General features: G+C 37.6%; 1 long non-coding RNA gene across 1 annotated transcript; it reads left to right on the plus strand.

Moving 5' to 3' along the window:
• Positions 1-1,598: 1,598 nt before the first annotated feature.
• Positions 1,599-4,259, plus strand: LOC112174616. Its single transcript, XR_005802485.1, has 7 exons — positions 1,599-1,899; positions 2,442-2,580; positions 2,774-2,870; positions 2,975-3,021; positions 3,238-3,367; positions 3,523-3,597; positions 4,053-4,259. It is a non-coding gene; the product is annotated as an uncharacterized LOC112174616 (long non-coding RNA).
• The last annotated feature ends 14,408 nt before the right edge of the window (positions 4,260-18,667 follow it).

The following is an 18,667-nucleotide window of genomic DNA, read 5'->3' on the forward strand; positions in this document are numbered from 1 at the left end:
TAAAAATATTAAAAAACTACAATGATGAGATTTGAATATGAGACTTTTTTTATTTAAAATCTCATGACAATTCCACCAATGCTTTCTTTTATATTGTCAAAATAATGAAACAAAACACTATCCTTGTTTTGACACAAGTATTTTTTCTAAATATTAAATATATGTTTATTAATAAAGACTAATCTCATAATAATACAACTATAGAATGAAGGAAAGAATAATAGATACTAAATCTTCATTATATTAATAAAGATTAATCTCACAATAATATACTAAAAACAATATATTTTGAGTTTTTTTTTTCTTTCTTTCTTATAGTGGAATATAAAAAAATTATTAGAAATCTAATCTTAAAAAGCTAAGATTAAGAAAAACATTGTAGAACTCCCCCAACATAGTCTCTTCTAGGACATACCCATAATCCGGATTTATCTCGTGAGATGAATCGGTTTGAGATTGCGATGTCAAGAGGATTCGTTTGTGCCAAGTTTACCCTCTTCTAGGGATAAGAATCCTTTGAACCTAATGATCTACCTAATGATCTACTGGTCAGTCGCCGTGGTCGTACCTCATCCATCTGGGACGACACATCCTACAGGGACATCTATCCTTGCAGGCACATTTGCAGTAGGTATATATGATCTCGTCACTTTAGAGAAAACGTCTGGCATATTTTGGGCTACACTCTGTAGATCTAGAATTCTCCGCACGATTAAGATTTTAAAATCGTGCTTTATAGTGAGTAGGCACGAGCACGGCCTGTTATTGACCCGGCAAGAGCACGGCCAGGCATGATATGGGCTCGGGCCGGGCTTAATGTTTAAGTAAATGGGTCGGCACAAGCCCAGCACGATAATAAATGGGCCGGTCCAAGCACGGCACGAAACACGACTAGGCCCGCTTAAAATGCCCGGTCCGGCCCGTTTGCCACCTGTAATTTGATCTGAAGGAATGTAATAGACTGTGGTACATAAGTTTGGGAAAGTACAACTTTAGATTCTAGCTTAAGTAGATTGTCGATAATCGAGTTACAATGCAACAAAAGGTACAATGTGGATAACTAATTTTTGTGCAGAAAGGATATACAAAGAAAAACATGTACAACATATATGTATTTGTTTTTCACATTCTTTAGCTTACTAAAAGATTTGGTCTCATGCTAAGATGCACCAACCTGACTATGCTACAAATTGAGGCTTTCTTGTCTTACATGGTCATTAATACAAAACTTACCTGGGAAAACATAAGACATGATTGGGGAGCAGATTAGAACAAAACCAAGAGACTCGAAGCAAGTAAACCTGCACTACCACAAAAGTGGGCTAAGGATACTAATGTATCCCCACGTTTACCCTAATGGTGACAACATAATTTTACTATTACCTATTAATCTCATTCTACAATTTAGTACCGAAGCATTGCTTTTGATTGGTGTGAATATCTCCCACCAATTACTGCTAATGGTGCATGTCTAATTTTTTATAATTTTGAACTTATCACTTGTGAAGATAAACTTGACACGTAGCTTGGCTCAGTCCTAATTAAAGCCTATCAGCAATATACTTTAAAACAATAAGCCTTTTTGGTGATAGCCAAAGCCCAAAGGACTGAAAGAAGAAAATTTCTATCATCTCTATACGGTGTTATCCAGAAAAAAAAAGGAAAGAAAAAGAAAACAGTCAAGGTTTTTTGGTTTCTAGATCTGGTTTGTCTCCCCCCGATCTCCATCATCTGGCTCTTCGATCTGCTGGACGAGATGATCAGTCCTCATGGATCGAATGACTTCAAGTTCGTTTCAGATTGAATTGTCCTTGGTCCTTACCGCTACAAGACACTGATTTGGAGCGACGAAGTTGCATGCAATCTCAGCTCTCTCTCGATCCTTCTTCCTCACACCAGGTTCAGTTTCTTTACTTAATTTCAATTTATTTCTATTTGATTCCCGAAAAAGTGTTGGTGTGCTTAGTCAATCTGTTTGGATCTTGGAAAATTTTAAGAATAAAATCAAGTTTTGAAACTTAGATTTTTATTATCGATAATTGTGTTGGGATTCAATTTTTTGTTCCAATATTTCCTTATTTGTTTGTCATATTTTGTTCTTTCTCATAACACCATCGTTTGGTTCTCTCTGCTTAAACTTTGTATTTTGTGTTTTGATGCTGGTGTTTGACTACATTAAATAGTGTAATCTTATGTGATTATAGTTCCTCTGGGCTTTTGATAAATATTTTTGGACACCACATTTCTCTACCTCCAATCTATTTCTCACATGTTTTGCCTCTAACTAACTTTGATATATCTATTGAATTGAATTTCACTGATGCCTTTTTTCCTCTAATTATAGTTTATGTTCCACCAATGGCTGTATCTGGCTATTCCAATAATCTTGCCTATCCTCACATGTCTAATGGCAACACCTATTTGTTGGTGCCTGCATGTAGTTTAAGCCTGTCCTTACTGGAAGTCCCATGGGGTTTGGAAGGTTTACTAATCCAACTGGTTATGCAGTGAATGCCCCTGGTGTAGTTGGAGCTGCCATTGAGCTAGTTTTTGACTAGAAATCAAATGCAGAATCACTAGGTCAGATTTCTTAAACTGCACAAGATTATATGAGTTGATATACATGTAGGTGTTAGCATGCTTATTCCTATTATTATATGAGATTGTGATGATCTTGTTTGTGTACCATAACAGATGTGCAATGTTATAGACTTGTTGGCTACTGTGAGTTTGTTATCTGAATACTTGCTCCTGTGTTGTTTCTTTCCTGTAGGTCTAAGGCAATTTCTTGATTGTGGTGAACATGAAATTTGATGGAGAGCTTATATATTTGACAACCCATCGGCGTACTTGGGCTCATGGAATTTTTGGTTATAATTTTTACAATTTCTTTCAACACTTCTACTCTAAATAGCCTACTGCTTATGAATTTGGTTGTGTATCTAACCAAGAGAACTTTGTGTTGTTTTGCAAGGTTATGTGAACAGAATTAAATTTCACCTCATGGAGTGAAGTGTGGAGGTTAGAGAAGTACAAAATTAGAAAGCCAGCATTGTTTGTTCTTTAGGTTTCTCATAAATGGTTACTATCAGATTTTAAACTTGAATTTGTAGATCTGATCTTTGTATCAGTCTTAAATTTTATATTCTTTACACCAATTAAATAGATAATTACTGCCTAACTAGATCTTTCCAGCTTTTGAGGCCTATTGTTAACTAACTAATATCACTGTATCAGGGTGATGAGGTGAATATAATTGTCAAAGTCAAAGGCTAAACGGCTCCATGGAAAGCTCTCAGAAGGGAAATACAATCACAAGGATATCATCTTGTCCTTGATTCGTCATCACTCTATTTAAACTTTTAAAGTAAGATTCTTAAATGACTGGTCATATGCAATTTCATTGCTAGTTTTAATCTAGTTTGTAGATTTTTAAACTTGATGAGTTATGTGGCGTAGCAAGACTACTTTTAATGTATGTCTTATATGTTAAATTGACATGTAGCATTTATTATTTTCTAGGGAGTTATAATCTGAAACAAAAAGCTGCAAGAGCTTATGCACGAGGAGACAAAAAAATGTTGTTCACTCAATAAGGTATGCCTAAAATCTATTCGATCGTAAATAATGATGTATTGTTCTAGTTCAAGAAAACATATTTATGGCCTGCGTATTCCTTGACCGTGGTTGGAATGGCTTTGCATACAATTGCAATAATTTTGAAAGCATAGACTAATAAGTGGCCTGAGTAAATATGCGTCCTCCATAAAAATGGGCTAATACCACCATTCATATATATGACGGTATAATTGCTAGCGCTCAAAGACTTGATGCATAGTACACTAATGTTCAATATAGCCTAGTTTTTAGCTTCATGGTTTCACCTTCTCTGTGTCAACCATGCTGATAGATGTTTAATGTATGAGCTCTAACCAACTTTAACTACATAGTCAATGTGAATGATAATTTTTTGTTTTCAAGTTTCTTGCCCGAAAGAAATTTCATTGCAGGCGGATACTATCTGGCTAACTTGTGTGTTTTTTTGCTTGCAGGAGAAAGCTATGGACTATGTAAACTGGACTTGCAGTTCAATGACGGAAGGAGAGAGATGAGAAGCAATTTCTGGTTTCATATGAAAGAAGACAGTAGTCAACTTTGGAGTCTTCTAATCTAGGAGGATTTGTATTTATATAATATTCAAAATAATTAAGTTTTCCATGATAATTTTTTTTTTAAAATGAAATATATTGAGTCACCAATAGAATTGGTGTGGTGCTAATTATAGTAATGTATTCAACCACATATTCCACCAATCACAGCATTGGTGTGTTGAGTCATTGTCACCAATGCATGAACAGTATCCATCAGTTGAGGCACCAAAAAAATGATAGTGACCCATGGGTGTTTGTCACGGCAGCTTTAGCAACCCATAAAATAATGGTGACTGGGCTGGTGTGTATTGCCTTTACACACCATTTATTGGTGGTCTAAAGCCCAAAACACACCAATAACAAAAGTGTCTAAAGCCCAACTTTGTGGTAGTGCTGTGATAAACCATAATGCATTTAGACTAAAGAGGTAACTTTCCGAGTTGGGTAGAATGCTGGTTTTGGTAGCATGCCGGCTGAAATAGGTGGATATAAGAACTTGAAAATGCTTGGTCTTGCTAAAAATGTTATAGGAGCGAAGTTACCTAAGGAGCTTGGGATGCTTGGGAGCATGATAGATCTGATTCTGTGGGATAATTAGGTACGGGGTTTATTCCCAAGGAGCTTGAAAATTGCAATAGTCTTAAGATTTTGGTTGTAAATAACATTTTTTTTTCCAAAACGTTTGTGTAGTGATCGGTAATTGTAAACAACAAAATCAATAGCATATACCTCTAGAAATGATAACAATTTCTTTCTGGAGATAATGTTTTGTGAGGGTGGTGTGTTTCTGTATCTGCAAAAGAACTTTGTCAATGTCAGTGCCTATATGAAACTTTAGCACTAATGCACAAACATTTTAAATTACCAATTTACCATATATCTATTCCCCTTCCATATATAACGATACAGAGACTATGAGAGAAGAAGATGATTCACTATATGAACAACAATACATAGTGTATGTTTTATAAATGCATTTAAAGATGCAAGTAAAGTAGTTCCATATTATGTAGAATAGAGATACTTTTGAGTACCATATATTTGTTTTTTGTCTTTGATTCTTCTCCTGTACGTGCGAAGCTAATAGAGTCTTCAAAAATAATCAATTGCACTTATGTTCCTTGCAGTTGCAAAAAATCTATCTCCTCTCCTGTCTATTTATTTACTATTTGCCAAGCAACAAATCAGCCATATGCACTTTGTTCTTATCCCAAGTAATATTTGTTCTTTCAAGCTATTCTACATTTTCTACTCTAGAGTATTAAACATGAATATGATAATCTAGATTACTTGGGATTGAGAAAATTATTTGCTCAGTAAGTTTTCTTTTGAACGTTTTCCATTGTTGTCTTTTCAGAATAGGAATGTTGATCTAATATGTTTCACTTATGACTACATGCATATAGCCTGAGCTTAGCTAATTAATGCCCAGAGACTTAGAAAAGAGTATGCATATGATTCTAGAATAAACCTTGGCTGGCTGGCTATTCTTCGCATATGTCCTGAACTTTAAGTAACCTTAGTAAAAAATTAAGGAATATGAGGTCTGCTAGCTCCTTCAGATTAGCACAAGTATTCTATAGGCTTTGTTTCGTCACTTTCTTTTTTAGCTGCCTGGCTATTTAACTTTGCTTTCAACTTCTATTTTTATTTTTTATTGTGTTTAATAACCTTCAACGAGGTGAATCTCAGTTGGATGATTTATTAGGCACCAGAAGGTTGTATCTTTCAGGCAATCCCCTTTTATCTTATATTTCTCTTTTGCGTCCGTATGTATTTGTATCTATGTTTTCTATGCTTATGGCTAGGGGATAAATCGAATAAGAGTTATTTTTGTTCATAGATTGACTAAAATATGACTTGGTGAACATGAGGGAGTTGGAAATTAGAAATGGATATTGTAGACATGTCAATTTTAATTCACTATGATGCCTTATTTGAGTGATGCATGAAATTTGCTAATGTATAGACTATTTCTTATTAGAAATTTCAGTTTATCATTTGATGAGAAAGATTTTTAGCCTTTTGCTTATTTGTATCCATTGGAATTTGATTTAATTTGCAATATATTTGCACTGGGTTGTTTTAGTAGGGGTCAAAGAACCCGCAGTTTTAACCACCACAGGTGGTCGAGTTAGTAAGAGCCTCCAAGTGTGGAACCCCCACACCCGGGTTCAAATCCCGCCGACGCTTATTGGAGTTAAATCTCAATATATTCTTGGTGGCCAGGGGGGAGGAAGCGTTCTGACAAGATCCCCTGAGCACGGATTAGTTTCTGGACCTAGAAAGCCTTTGAGGACACCGTGTGATTGACAAATAAAAAAAAAAAACCCGCAGTTTTATATCAATCACTTAATCTTCAGGTATATGTAAATGATATATGGTGTTTAATCACTTTGATCAAAAATCAAGTCATTTTCAGTTATATCTTTCATGATTGTCAATTATTCGCAATAACAAATCCCGCGGAAAAGCTCGGAAACAACGGCTAGTTCGATTGAGCAGAAGATTTTTGAATCCTCTAAGGATGGGAGGAATTACTTTCTCCCATTATTTTCTTTCCTCTGAAAAACTTGTTCCTATCCTTTTGCCAAACACTGAAAAGAATGAGTTTCCTTTTCCATGCTCTCAAATCTGTGAACAAAATGATGCCTAAGTGTACAAGGGTTTTTTTTTTATTTTTTATTTTATTAAAATCAATCCCAAACCAGGCTTCAATTTCATTCATCTCAAGCCATAATAACTATTACATACATTTCCGCTGTTATCTACAAATAGACAAGAAGATGTGGTAGTACCTACAGTGATACATAGAAATAGGTTCACTCATTGGACATCCAATGCTCATTGATTATAAAATAGTTTGAATCCTCATTTAGTACTACTTCAGAATATTCACTAAAAACACATAAAGTGCATAGCTCCCTAAAAAAACCAAAGAATTATTGAAAACTAACTAAGCTAATAACATGCCATAGGCCAAGGGCTAATACCCCGACCTAAATCACCAAGCCCAAGAGGGCAATCAAAAGGAAGGTTCAGTCAAAGCCTAGCAATCTGGCCCAATCCTAGCCCAATTTCCATCTTCTTCACACAGTAGCCATAGGTATAGCCGATCAAGCACCGTCATGACCTACATCGCGGCCACAACCCACATTGCTACCGATCCAGGATACCGTCGACGAACCACTCTAACCACCCATGAGCTTCAAAAGCTGGAAAACCCAAGCAAACCCAAACACAAAACCAACTTGTGTTGACCCGAATGCTAGATCGATGGAATCGAAGCGGACCGAAATCCATCTCCCTCCCAATCCGTCATAAACATCCCTAGAATCGAGAAAATCCTAATAATAGTGCTTCAGAGGCGTCGCACCTGAATCCGCCGCCAAAAACCATCCTGCCAATACTTCGAGCAACAACATTCCCAAGAAACTGCCCCGAGCCTTAGCGTCAATCACTCGTTTTGTAGCAGACCAGCCCAAACGCATTACACCGCCGGACGAATGCGATCTCAACATAACGAAATTTCGCCTATAGAGGCGCGTGCAACGTGTAGTGTTTGAATAGGGTTTGGTTTTGCACAGGTTGTATAATATAAGGTTCCTAAGTGTACAAGAAATTGGTTAATAGTTTCCTATCTATATCCTAGGTAAGTAGTTCATTGATTAGTGCTCTATACAAGGCACCCGTTGGATTGTATTTTACAGTCATTACTCTCTTGCTCTTTCTGCGATTTTTCTAAAGATATCGAATTTAATTTTTATTAGGTGTGACGCTTGTCAAACCTTGTTTCTAGTGTTTTGTGTCTTCAACATTAACAAATTATCATTCAAGAAAAATAATTAATTTATAAATTAAATACATGATAAAGACCCAAAATTTTTTTACAGCCATTGATTTCCTCTTCATGTACGTACCAAACGTCAAAACTTCATCAAAAATATAGTGAAGCCATTCTACATGTTCAAATTCTCAAATCTAAATTACATGATTGTATAGGAAGCAGTTAAACATGACTTACTTTGCTCTTGATGCAGCAACAGATGAGAAGTCAATGTTGACTTTGCTCTACTAGGGTTTCTCTGCCCTAGTCGTGCAACTGATCGAGCCCGAAAAGAAGATGGCGGTGGTGTCTTCTTCACTATCAGAAGAGGCCGTGGTGAGTCTGGTTGGTGGAGAGGATGCTGTCCAAGATTCGTTTTTCTATCTCGGTGGCCGACTTCTGTCCAAGAAGGCTGTGGTGCTTCCGTCGTTCTCGGCGGTGATCTCCAATATTTGGGGATTGAAGGAGAGAGTTTTGATCCGGCAAGAGAAGGAGGAAATCTTTGTCTTCCAATTTAAGGAGATGGAGGTGAAGAATCGAGTACTCTCTAGGGGTCCTTGGTTCTATAACAACTCCATGTTGTTGTTGGTAGACTATGACAAAATCTCTGCCCTTGATATGGCGCCGCTGCATCTCCTTGAGGTGTGGTGGCCGTGAAAGGGTTACGGATTGCGATGCGGAATGAGAAAGCCCTTACCCTAATCGGACAGGCTTTGGGGCACTTGGTGCGGGTTGACCAAGGAGCGATGCTAAGAAAGGATCCTGTGCAGAGGATCCATGTGATTCAAGATGTCTGCCGGAGAATTTGGGCCCGACAGAGGTTTGAGTTTTCACCGGTTGTTTCGATGACGGTGGAGCTGTAGTATGAGAAATGCCATGGGCTTTGTGTGAGTTGTGGTTTCTTCGGCCATGGGGGTGGTTCTTGTGACAGGATGTGATGCCCCAGAAATTCGTAATTATTTTCCGAGGATTTTCCGGAATTAATTTTATAACTATTGGACGGTTTCGTGGCTCGTGGATGGAGCGGAAGTGTTTCGGGCGAATAATTAATTGAAGAATATGGTATTAGGGGGTTGCCAAAGGTTGACTTTTTATTCGTAGGGATTCTCTGAAAACTTCCTTCACGAAAGTTGTAGAGCGCGTCGATACGAGTTCGTGGACATGTGGAACGCGAGAATCGGAATTCGTATGAGGAAGTTATGGCCATTGGAAGGAATTTCTATTTTGGTATAAATAGAAGTTTCCCAAGTTGGAAACTTACTATTTTCATTATTTCCGTTTCCGGAAATCCTTTCTCTCTCTCTTCTCTCTCGTTCACACCTTCAGAATCGAAGATTTCAGACTGACCCGACCCGGACCCGGTCGATCCGACCCGACTTTTCCGGCGAACTGCGGCGGTCTCCGGCGACGAAACTTTCCAGATAGGATCGTCTCCTCCGTCTGGTCGTCCCTCTGGTGTCCTCTAGCGCCGATTCTCCTCCACGGCGGCGCTACAAGGCGGTGCAGGTTGGTGTTTTCGGACCCGACCGGAAATCTTTATTCCGACGTCGGCAGGGCTTCGAGTCTCCTTGGTTGAACTCAGAGCAGCCTCGCCGATCGATCCTTGGTGGTTGTTTGGATCGATTCACGTGAAACTTCGATCAACTCAGTTGGGATCACTGTTCACGGCTTGTGAGGTAGTTTTCGATCCCTTAGGCTTGTTTTCTGACTTCGATCCAGTTATGAAAGTTCACAAGCATGCTTAGATGAAGCTTTTTGATGTTGGGAGTTTTGTGAAATAATGTGTTTTTGGCCGGCGGCGGTGCACCACCGTCTGTGGTGGAGTTCCGGCGGTGTTCCGGCCACTTAAGGAACTGTTTCTGTTATTATATATGTTCTACTCGTTGATACGAGCGTTTCGATATATAATATGCAAGTTTTGGAGTTCGTTTGGAATTGTTATGATTTTTGCAGTTTCATACCGACCAATTTATGCTATCCGTGAGGATTTGAGCGTCCGATCGACTTGTGGTTTGGTCACATCGATCGTGGACATATTCCAGAGACTTTGGGAGGTCTCGGATGTGGTTTCGCCTCGATTGGCGCCACTTTGGGGATTTTAGTTCAAAACAGGGGTTTCGGACTTAAATCGTTTGTGAATTATTACTAAGTGAAAATCGATTGTGATTAGGTACTTGACGAAGTATTTGGACGAGTTGTTGGTGATAGTTTTGATTCGGTTCTGTATTGAAGACGCAGCAGGAGTTTGAGGTGAGTAATCTCACGAAGTTCATTCACGAACGGGTTGACCCTATTGCTTTGAGAGTTATTTAGTTAACTGCAAACTATAGTTGGTATTAGTGGCATTCCTGAGTGAATGACCACGTATATATATATTTACGTGGAATATGTATATTCTTGTGGGTTGATGAGTGAATTGAGGCAATAGGTATTGATGGGTTTCATTCTATTGTTTTGGGGCTTGACTTTTCGGGAAACATTTTGTGGGAATTGAGAATTTCTATTGTTTTGAAAAGTGTCAAGATTTGGTGTGAGTTGCTTTGATGTGATTTGAATGTTTTGATCTAACGACCGGGGGTCGAAAGATCTGAGAGTCACAGGTTGTGATTTCTCCTTTTGGTTTGATTTAATGTTTTGATCTGATGACCGGGGAGGTCTGATGATTGGAGGTCACGGGGTGACATCTCCTTTTGTGTGAGTTGAGTAACTTTTGGGTCCTGAGTGACCATTTTGAAAGGTTTTGATCTGACGACCTGGGAGGTCTGAGGATTTGGGGTTGCTGGGAGTAACCTCAGGCATATAAATCGAGACTTCACGCCTTTGGCCGGGTTTGTGGATACGATCAGTTAGAGCTCTAGTCTGTTGCCATAGTACATCATGGGGGTAGCGGGGAGCTATCTGATGCTCATGAGTACGTGTTTTTAAAAGGGAGTTTCGGGGATTCTTTCTTTTAAATGTCCTGGGAGGACTTGTGTATCATATTTAATTGTCAGAGTTTCAATTATTATGATTTTGTCACGGGGTGACTTGTGTTGATTTGAGAATGTGTTTTTAAAAGGGAGTTTCGGGGATTCTTTCTTTTAAATGTCCTGGGAGGACTTGTGTATCATATTTAATTGTCAGAGTTTCATTATTATGATTTTGTCAAGGGGTGACTTGTGTTGATTTGAGAATGTGTTTTTAAAAGGGAGTTTCGGGGATTCTTTCTTTTAAATGTCCTGGGAGAACTTGTGTATCATATTTAATTGTCAGAGTTTCAATTATTATGATTTTGTCACGGGGTGACTTGTGTTGATTTGAGAATGTGTTTTTAAAAGGGAGTTTCGGGGATTCTTTCTTTTAAATGTCCTGGGAGGACTTGTTTATCATAATTAATTGTCAGAGTTTCAATTTATATGATTTGGTCACGGTGTGACCTTTATTGTTTCTTTTGGGAAAAGAATGTGCTGTTTTGGGAAAACATGGTGTGTGTTCCTTTTTACGAGTTGATGGGTTTCCTCGTTAGGCGAGTTGTGCATGTGTGGTTTTGAGTTACTCATACGGGCTTGCAAAAGCTTACCGGGTTTGTTGTGTGGCAACCCGGTACACTATTCAAACGGTGTAGGGGTTAATCCTGCAGGTTAGGATAATCGAGGTTGAGGTAGCGAGCTTGCAGCTTTACGGTAGGAAGCCACCTTTGTGACTTTACTTTTGATAAGGACTTCCGTTGTATAGTTACTCTGAGCAGCCTTTACGTTTTATTTTGTTGTTGACAATTTAATTCGTAAGCTTGTGTAATATATAACTCTTTGGATGCGAGTGTATATTTACTTTGGGGGTTCAGGTCATCAATATGTGTGTAAGTTTAAGCGAAAAAGATTTCAGGTATTTTGTATTTCACGCATATATAATTATGGGGTTATATATATCGATTTTCATGTGTGTAAAATCAGGGGCGTGACACAGGAGGCTGGCGGAGGAGGCGCTCTCGTTGGCGGTGCCGGGCCGAGGTGAATTGAGCCGCGGTCTGGAATCTGCATCCTGATCGGAGGCGTCTGTGGTGGCGGTCTTGGGGCTGGAGGTGGTCTCTAAGGCGCCGATGGAGCTGGGTCTGGTGACGGCGAGGGTTGGAGAAGCTGTGGTGGTTGAGGGTGGACCGGCGTCGGGTGCTGCAATCAGTGCAGCTACAGCTCTGGAAAAACCAGGGGGAAACCCTAATTTTGAATTATGGTTGACCGCAGGTTTGACTGGGATGCAGTCTGTTGGGCCGGAAAATGAGGGGTCTGCTGGGCTTTCTGTTGGACTTGCTGCTGGAAAAAATCCACAATTGGCTTTAGGTGTGAGAAAGAAGGTGTTTAAACCTAGTTTGGCATTTATACCTCTAGAATTTCAACTTGGTGAGTTGGTGGAGGTTCCAATATCGATGGGGACAGCTCCAAAGAAGAAGGGTCGTCCGTATGTACGCGGAGCTAAACGTGTATTATCTTTAGAGAAAGCGGAAGGTAATAATGCAGGTGTGGATTTATGCTCCAACTCGAATGAGAAGGAGCTACTTATTGGTTAATTGTTCTGGCTAGGGGTTAGAGCCTGTGTGAGGATGATTAAGTTTCTATGACGTTTCTAGTTCCTTCCTTGAGTGATTGGCAAGGGAGAGCTAGTTGAATGATTTATTTCCGTAGGAGGCAAAGCTTGGTCATTCTTGGATAGGCTCGCTTAATTGTGAGCTTCCTAATGATGTTAATTACTTTGCTTTAGCTTGGATATGTTTTATCGGATTTTCTTGCCGGAATTCTTATGTAAGTTTTGTAAGTTATGGCCTATTGGCTGTTGATTATTGAATAATAATCAACTTCTATTCAAAAAAAAAAATGAATTGCTTTGCTTTGCTCTGGTAAAGCAAGCCAATTTTACTGCAGCTTGGTTTATAATTTAGGGGTTTTTCCCGTATACCCAAAAATCTCTCGTATTGTGTCCAATTGCCCAACACTCTTGTATTATACTATTTTCTTAGGAAAATACTAGAAGGGGTAGTCATTTTCAGGATAATGCCTTTTGTATCCTACTTTAACCTTTGGGTTCTGGGAATTAACTGTCTGCCTAAAAATTTTGTCTTAAAACCTTATGACTAAAAACAAAAATAGCCTTCAACATGCCCAAGTTTTTCACCTAACGACTTCTTGCCTAACGGTTACTTTAACAGGCGGAATCAATGTTGCTTGTCTTAATCCTAAGTTTTTAAAACTGATTTTTAGGTAAAAAGGTAAAACTAGAACTTTGGATTTCTACAGGATACATGCATATAACAGATAATTAAACATGCAGATAAATATATATAAATTTGATGAAGTGGGTGATCAACTGAATTTATTTATTCAAATATAAATACATGCTAGAAATTCAGAGCCTCATTCTCAGGTAAACAGCAAGGGCCTGTTTAGTTATTCATGAGAGTGATTACTTACTGTTGGTGAAATTACAATAAAATTATAATTTCTATATGAGAAACTCGTTGACAAAAGGCTGAGGCGTGGGTATCTCGCTCTCTTTAAGGAGATTCAAGCCCTCTGCGGAACAATGCCGGTGCATCAGAAATCTCTTGACTTGTCCCCTCCAGGATACAACAGCCCAACAACAAGTTGTGTGGCTCACACCAATCTGAGCCACACAACTTGGAGGAACCCAAAGCTCCACTAAAAGAACACCTTTCTTTGGCCAAAAAACACACAAGACACTTTGGGGGATTTTGGAAAGAAAATTGATGGGCGAATAGTAGTGTTTCGTAACAATATTACGTAAAAGCAATGATCTGTTTAAACATGCAACAAATGGTGCTATTTATAGGCTCTTAGGACACTCCCTACCATTAGGTAGTAACCAAAAGCCATAAGTTACAAGAATTAAAACCCAAAATAAATCAAAATAAAACACCATGAGTTACAAAATAAAATTCAAAATAAATTCTGAATTTAAACACACAAATAAATTCAGATTTTAAACACAAAATAAATTCACCCAAATTTAATTTCAATAATAAATAAAATATTAAAATGTAACAATATTCCCCCACTCATTTTAATATTTTAAAAACAAATATCAACCAAAGTTACCGGCCAAAGACAAACCATTATGCGTCATGAAGGTGTGCTCTGCATTGAACCTTCACTTAGTGAAACAGCAATCCCTACTTCAGAGTTGATAGTGGTCTCAGACTTGAACTACAACTGCTTAAGGGAAAATAAGAACTACTGCTCACACATAATAATTTAGGTGTTAATATGAGCTTTATTAGCCAGCACGTTACGGCCTTGTGCTTATCCCGGTTTTCATGAGTATATTTCAAGAATAAGCCCAATTCTTATAGAGAGCGGCCCCACTCTCACACTCATATAGGTAAAATCCGTCAAGGATGCTCTTGTAACTATAACATCCCACTCATATGAGCTACAGATTTTATTAAGAGTTTTAAGTGAACTCAACCTTCATATACGTTACAAGATTAATGCACTTACATCATAGGGATGAGTAAGAAAATATAGTGCATTTTTCTTACGGTCACCTTATGATTCGTTTTTCCCATTGAACCCAGTTTTTAGGATCTCTAATCACCGGGTTGGGTGTCCTCATATATGGCTCATGACGATATGGGCTTCAATCCCATCCCCCTCGATGTACTCCAGACCTTATCTCTTGCCAAGCCCTTAGTTAAAGGATCTGCAAGATTATCACCTGATTTAACATAATTCACATTAATAATTCCATCACTCAAATATGATCTCACAGTACTATGCTTTCTTCTTATAGGTCTGGATTTACCGTTATAATAACAGTTATTTACTCTACCAATAGCTGCAGTGCTATCACAATGAATCAATATAGGTGGTTTAGGTTTTTCCCACAAGGGAATTTCATGCAATAAATCTCTCAACCAATTTGCTTCTTCACTTGTTGAAGCTAGAGCAATAAGTTCAGCTTCCATGGTTGAATTAGAGATTATTGTTTGCTTCTTTGATTTCCAACAAATAGCACATCCAGCTAATGTAAAAATATAACCAGTGGTAGAGCGAGAATCACCTGACAGAGTATTCCAATCGGCATCACAAAAGCCTTCAAGTACAGCAGGATATTTTTATAAAATAATCCATAATTTTTAGTACCAAGCAAATATTTCACAACACGCTCAATTGCATGCCAATGTTCTTTACCTGGTTTACTTGTGAACCTGCTAAGTACTCCAACTGCATACGCAATGTCAGGTCTAGTGCAATCAGTTGCATAGTGCAAACTGCCAATTATGCTAGCATATTCCTTTTGATTAATCACATCATTTTCACTTTCAACAAGAAATAAGTGAACACTAGAATCAAAAGGAGTAGACACATGCTTGTGGCCAACATAATCATATATCTTCAAAATTTTCTCAATATAATGTGACTGATCAAGAGAAATATCATCACATGTTTTTGTTATTTTCATGCCCAAAATAACATTAGCCTCACCAAGATCTTTCATATCAAAATTGCTCTTAAGCATAGTTTTTGTCTTATCAATTAGATGCAACTTTGAGCCAAAAATTAGTAGATCATCCACATAGAGACTAATAATAAAATGTGAATTTTTCCAAGATTTATAATATATGCACTTGTCACATTCATTTGATTTATAACCATTTTCAATCATGCAGGAATCAAATTTTTCATGCTACTGTTTAGGAGCCTGCTTTAAACCATAAAGGAATTTAGATAACTTACATACCTTGTGCTCTTGACGAGGTTCTATAAAACCTTCTGGTTGGTCCATATAGATCTCTTCATCTAAATCACCATTTAGAAAAGCTGTTTTCACATCCATTTGATGAATAATCAAATCATGAATTGCAGCAATAGCAATCAATAATCTAATGGATGTAATCCTTGTAACCGGAGAAAAAGTATCAAAAAGTCTAGATCATGTTTTTGCTTAAAGCCTTTAGCAACAAGTCTAGCTTTATATTTGTCTACACTTCCATCCGGTTTGAGCTTTTTTCTAAGGACCCTTTTACACCCAATGGTTTTAAAACCTGTTGGTAAATCTACTAATTTCCAAGTATTATTAAAAATTAGAGACTCCATTTCATCATTCACAGCCTCTTTCCAAAAAATTGCATCTGGTGATGATAAAGCCTCATGTAAAGAAATAGGATTTTCCTCAACATTATAAACATAATAGTCAGGGCCAAAATCTTTTTCAACTCTAGCTCTCTTACTTCTTCTAGGTTCATTTTCATTAGTTTCTTTTATATGCAAATTAGAAGAAGAAGAACTAGGTTGTGAAAAAATATTTTCTCTAGATTCTTGACCCCCACTATTTTTTGATTTAAAAGGAAATTTTTCTTCATGAAAAATTGCATCACCAAATTCAATCACAACATGATTTTCAACATCAAGAAATCTATAGGCTGTACTATTTAAAGCATATCCAACGAAAACACAAGTAGTAGCTCTAGCACCCAATTTTGGTCTTTTAGGGTCAGTTAACCTCACAAAGGCTAGACAACCCCAAACTCTAAGATAACCCAAATTTGCTTTATGCCCCTTCCACACCTCAAATGGTGTAATTTTTGTATTTTTATGTGGCACTCTATTCAACACATAACAAGCAGTTAAAACTGCTTCACCCCAAAGATTAGAGGGAGCACCTGAATCAATCAACATGGCATTTGTTAACTCAATCAAAGTTCTATTTTTTCTTTCGGCCACACCATTAGATGCAGGTGAATAAGGTGGAGTAACTTCATGAATCACTCCTAAAGATTGAACAAAAGAATTGAATTCAGAAGAATCATATTCTCTCCCTCTATCACTTCGGGGTCTTTTAATTTTTCTACCGAATTGATTTTCAACCTCAAGGAGGAACTCTTTAAATTTGGCAAAAGCATCACTTTTATTTTTCAACAAATAGACATGAGCATATTTAGAACAATCATCAATAAAAGTGATAAAATACTTGTTACCTCCACGAGTTAAAATTCCCTCAAATTCACACAAGTCTGTATGAATTAATTCCAATAGCTCGGTACTCCTTTCAACATTTTTGTGAGGCCTTCTAGTAATTTTTGCTTTACTGCAAGTCTCACATTTTTCAAAATCTTTTTGCACTGAAGGAATTAAACCCAAGCTACTCATGATTCCCACATATCTACTATTTATATGACATAAACGTGCATGCCAAAAATTCAAAGAAGAGAGCATATAAACTGAAGTAGATGCTTTATTATTATTCTCAACATTCAATTTGAACATGCCATCACAAGCACAACCTTTGCCCACAAATACACCTTTTTTGGTGATCACATATTGGTCAGATTCCATAGTTTGTTTAATACCAACCTTATTAAGAAGATAACTAGACATCAAATTTTTTTCTCATGGAGGGTGTATGCAACACATCTTTCAAAGTTAGCACCCTACCAGAAGTAAATTTGAGTTCCACCTCACCAGTTCCAAGCACATGAGCAGTATGTGAATCTTCAAGTATAACTGTTTTGGGCTCCTTAAAAGGAGTGTATTTCTTGAACCAATCTTTATCATAGCAGATATGCCTATTAGCACCACAATCTGCCCACCATCCTTCAACACTTTGAACCATATTTACATCAGTTATCATTGCCACATATGGTTCTTCAGTGACGTGAGCTTGAGGAACAGCCTCACGTTTTCGATAATTGCAATTTCGAGCAATATGCCCACTTTTGCCACAAACATAACAACAAGTATATTGTTGCTTATTTTCTGAAGGAGGATATTGGTTCTTATTCACATAGCTTGGTTTGTCTTTATTCTGTTGGTGAGGCTTACCAACTTTTTTCATATTTTTCTTCTTTGGCTGCATCTGAGAATTTTTATGAAAATGACCATTGGGCATATTATTATTGGAAGATACTAAATTTACCTTGGAGGTGTCATTGTTTGTATCTTGCATAAGAACATCTTGACCTCTTGCTTCCTCCTCAACTCGGATGCGAGTCGTCAAGGTCTCCAAGGACATCTCATTTTGTTTGTGACGCATGGATTTTTGGAACACTCTCCAAGTTAATCTACAAAACTTCTCAATATTTCTTTGAATAACAAAGAGTAGTTCAATATAGTCATAAACATTATATGAGAAATAAGTCAAGAGATAAAAAAGAATAGTTATACTCATCTTTCTCAAGTTGAGATCTCCCATATTGTCTAACGGTTTCTCTTGTGCACACTCCATCTTCGTTGAATTCTCCTTAAAATTGTTGGTGAAATTACAATAAAATTATAATTTCTATATGAGAAACTCGTTGACAAAAGGCTGAGGCGCGGGTATCTCGCTCTCTTTAAGGAGATTCAAGCCCTCTGCGGAACAATGCCGGTGCATCAGAAATCTCTTGACTTGTCCCCTCCAGGATACAACAGCCCAACAACAAGTTGTGTGGCTCACACCAATCTGCACAAATTGGAGGAACCCAAAGCTCCACCAAAAGAACACCTTTCTTTGGCCAAAAAACACACAAGACACTTTGGGGGATTTTGGAAAGAAAATTGATGGGCGAATAGTAGTGTTTCGTAACAATATTACGTAAAAGCAATGATCTGTTTGAACATGCAACAAATGGTGCTATTTATAGGCTCTTAGGACACTCCCTACCATTAATAGGGTAGTAACCAAAAGCCATAAGTTACAAGAATTAAAACCCAAAATAAAT

Source organism: Rosa chinensis, chromosome 6 (genome assembly GCF_002994745.2).
Source record: "Rosa chinensis cultivar Old Blush chromosome 6, RchiOBHm-V2, whole genome shotgun sequence".
NCBI lineage: Eukaryota > Viridiplantae > Streptophyta > Magnoliopsida > Rosales > Rosaceae > Rosa > Rosa chinensis.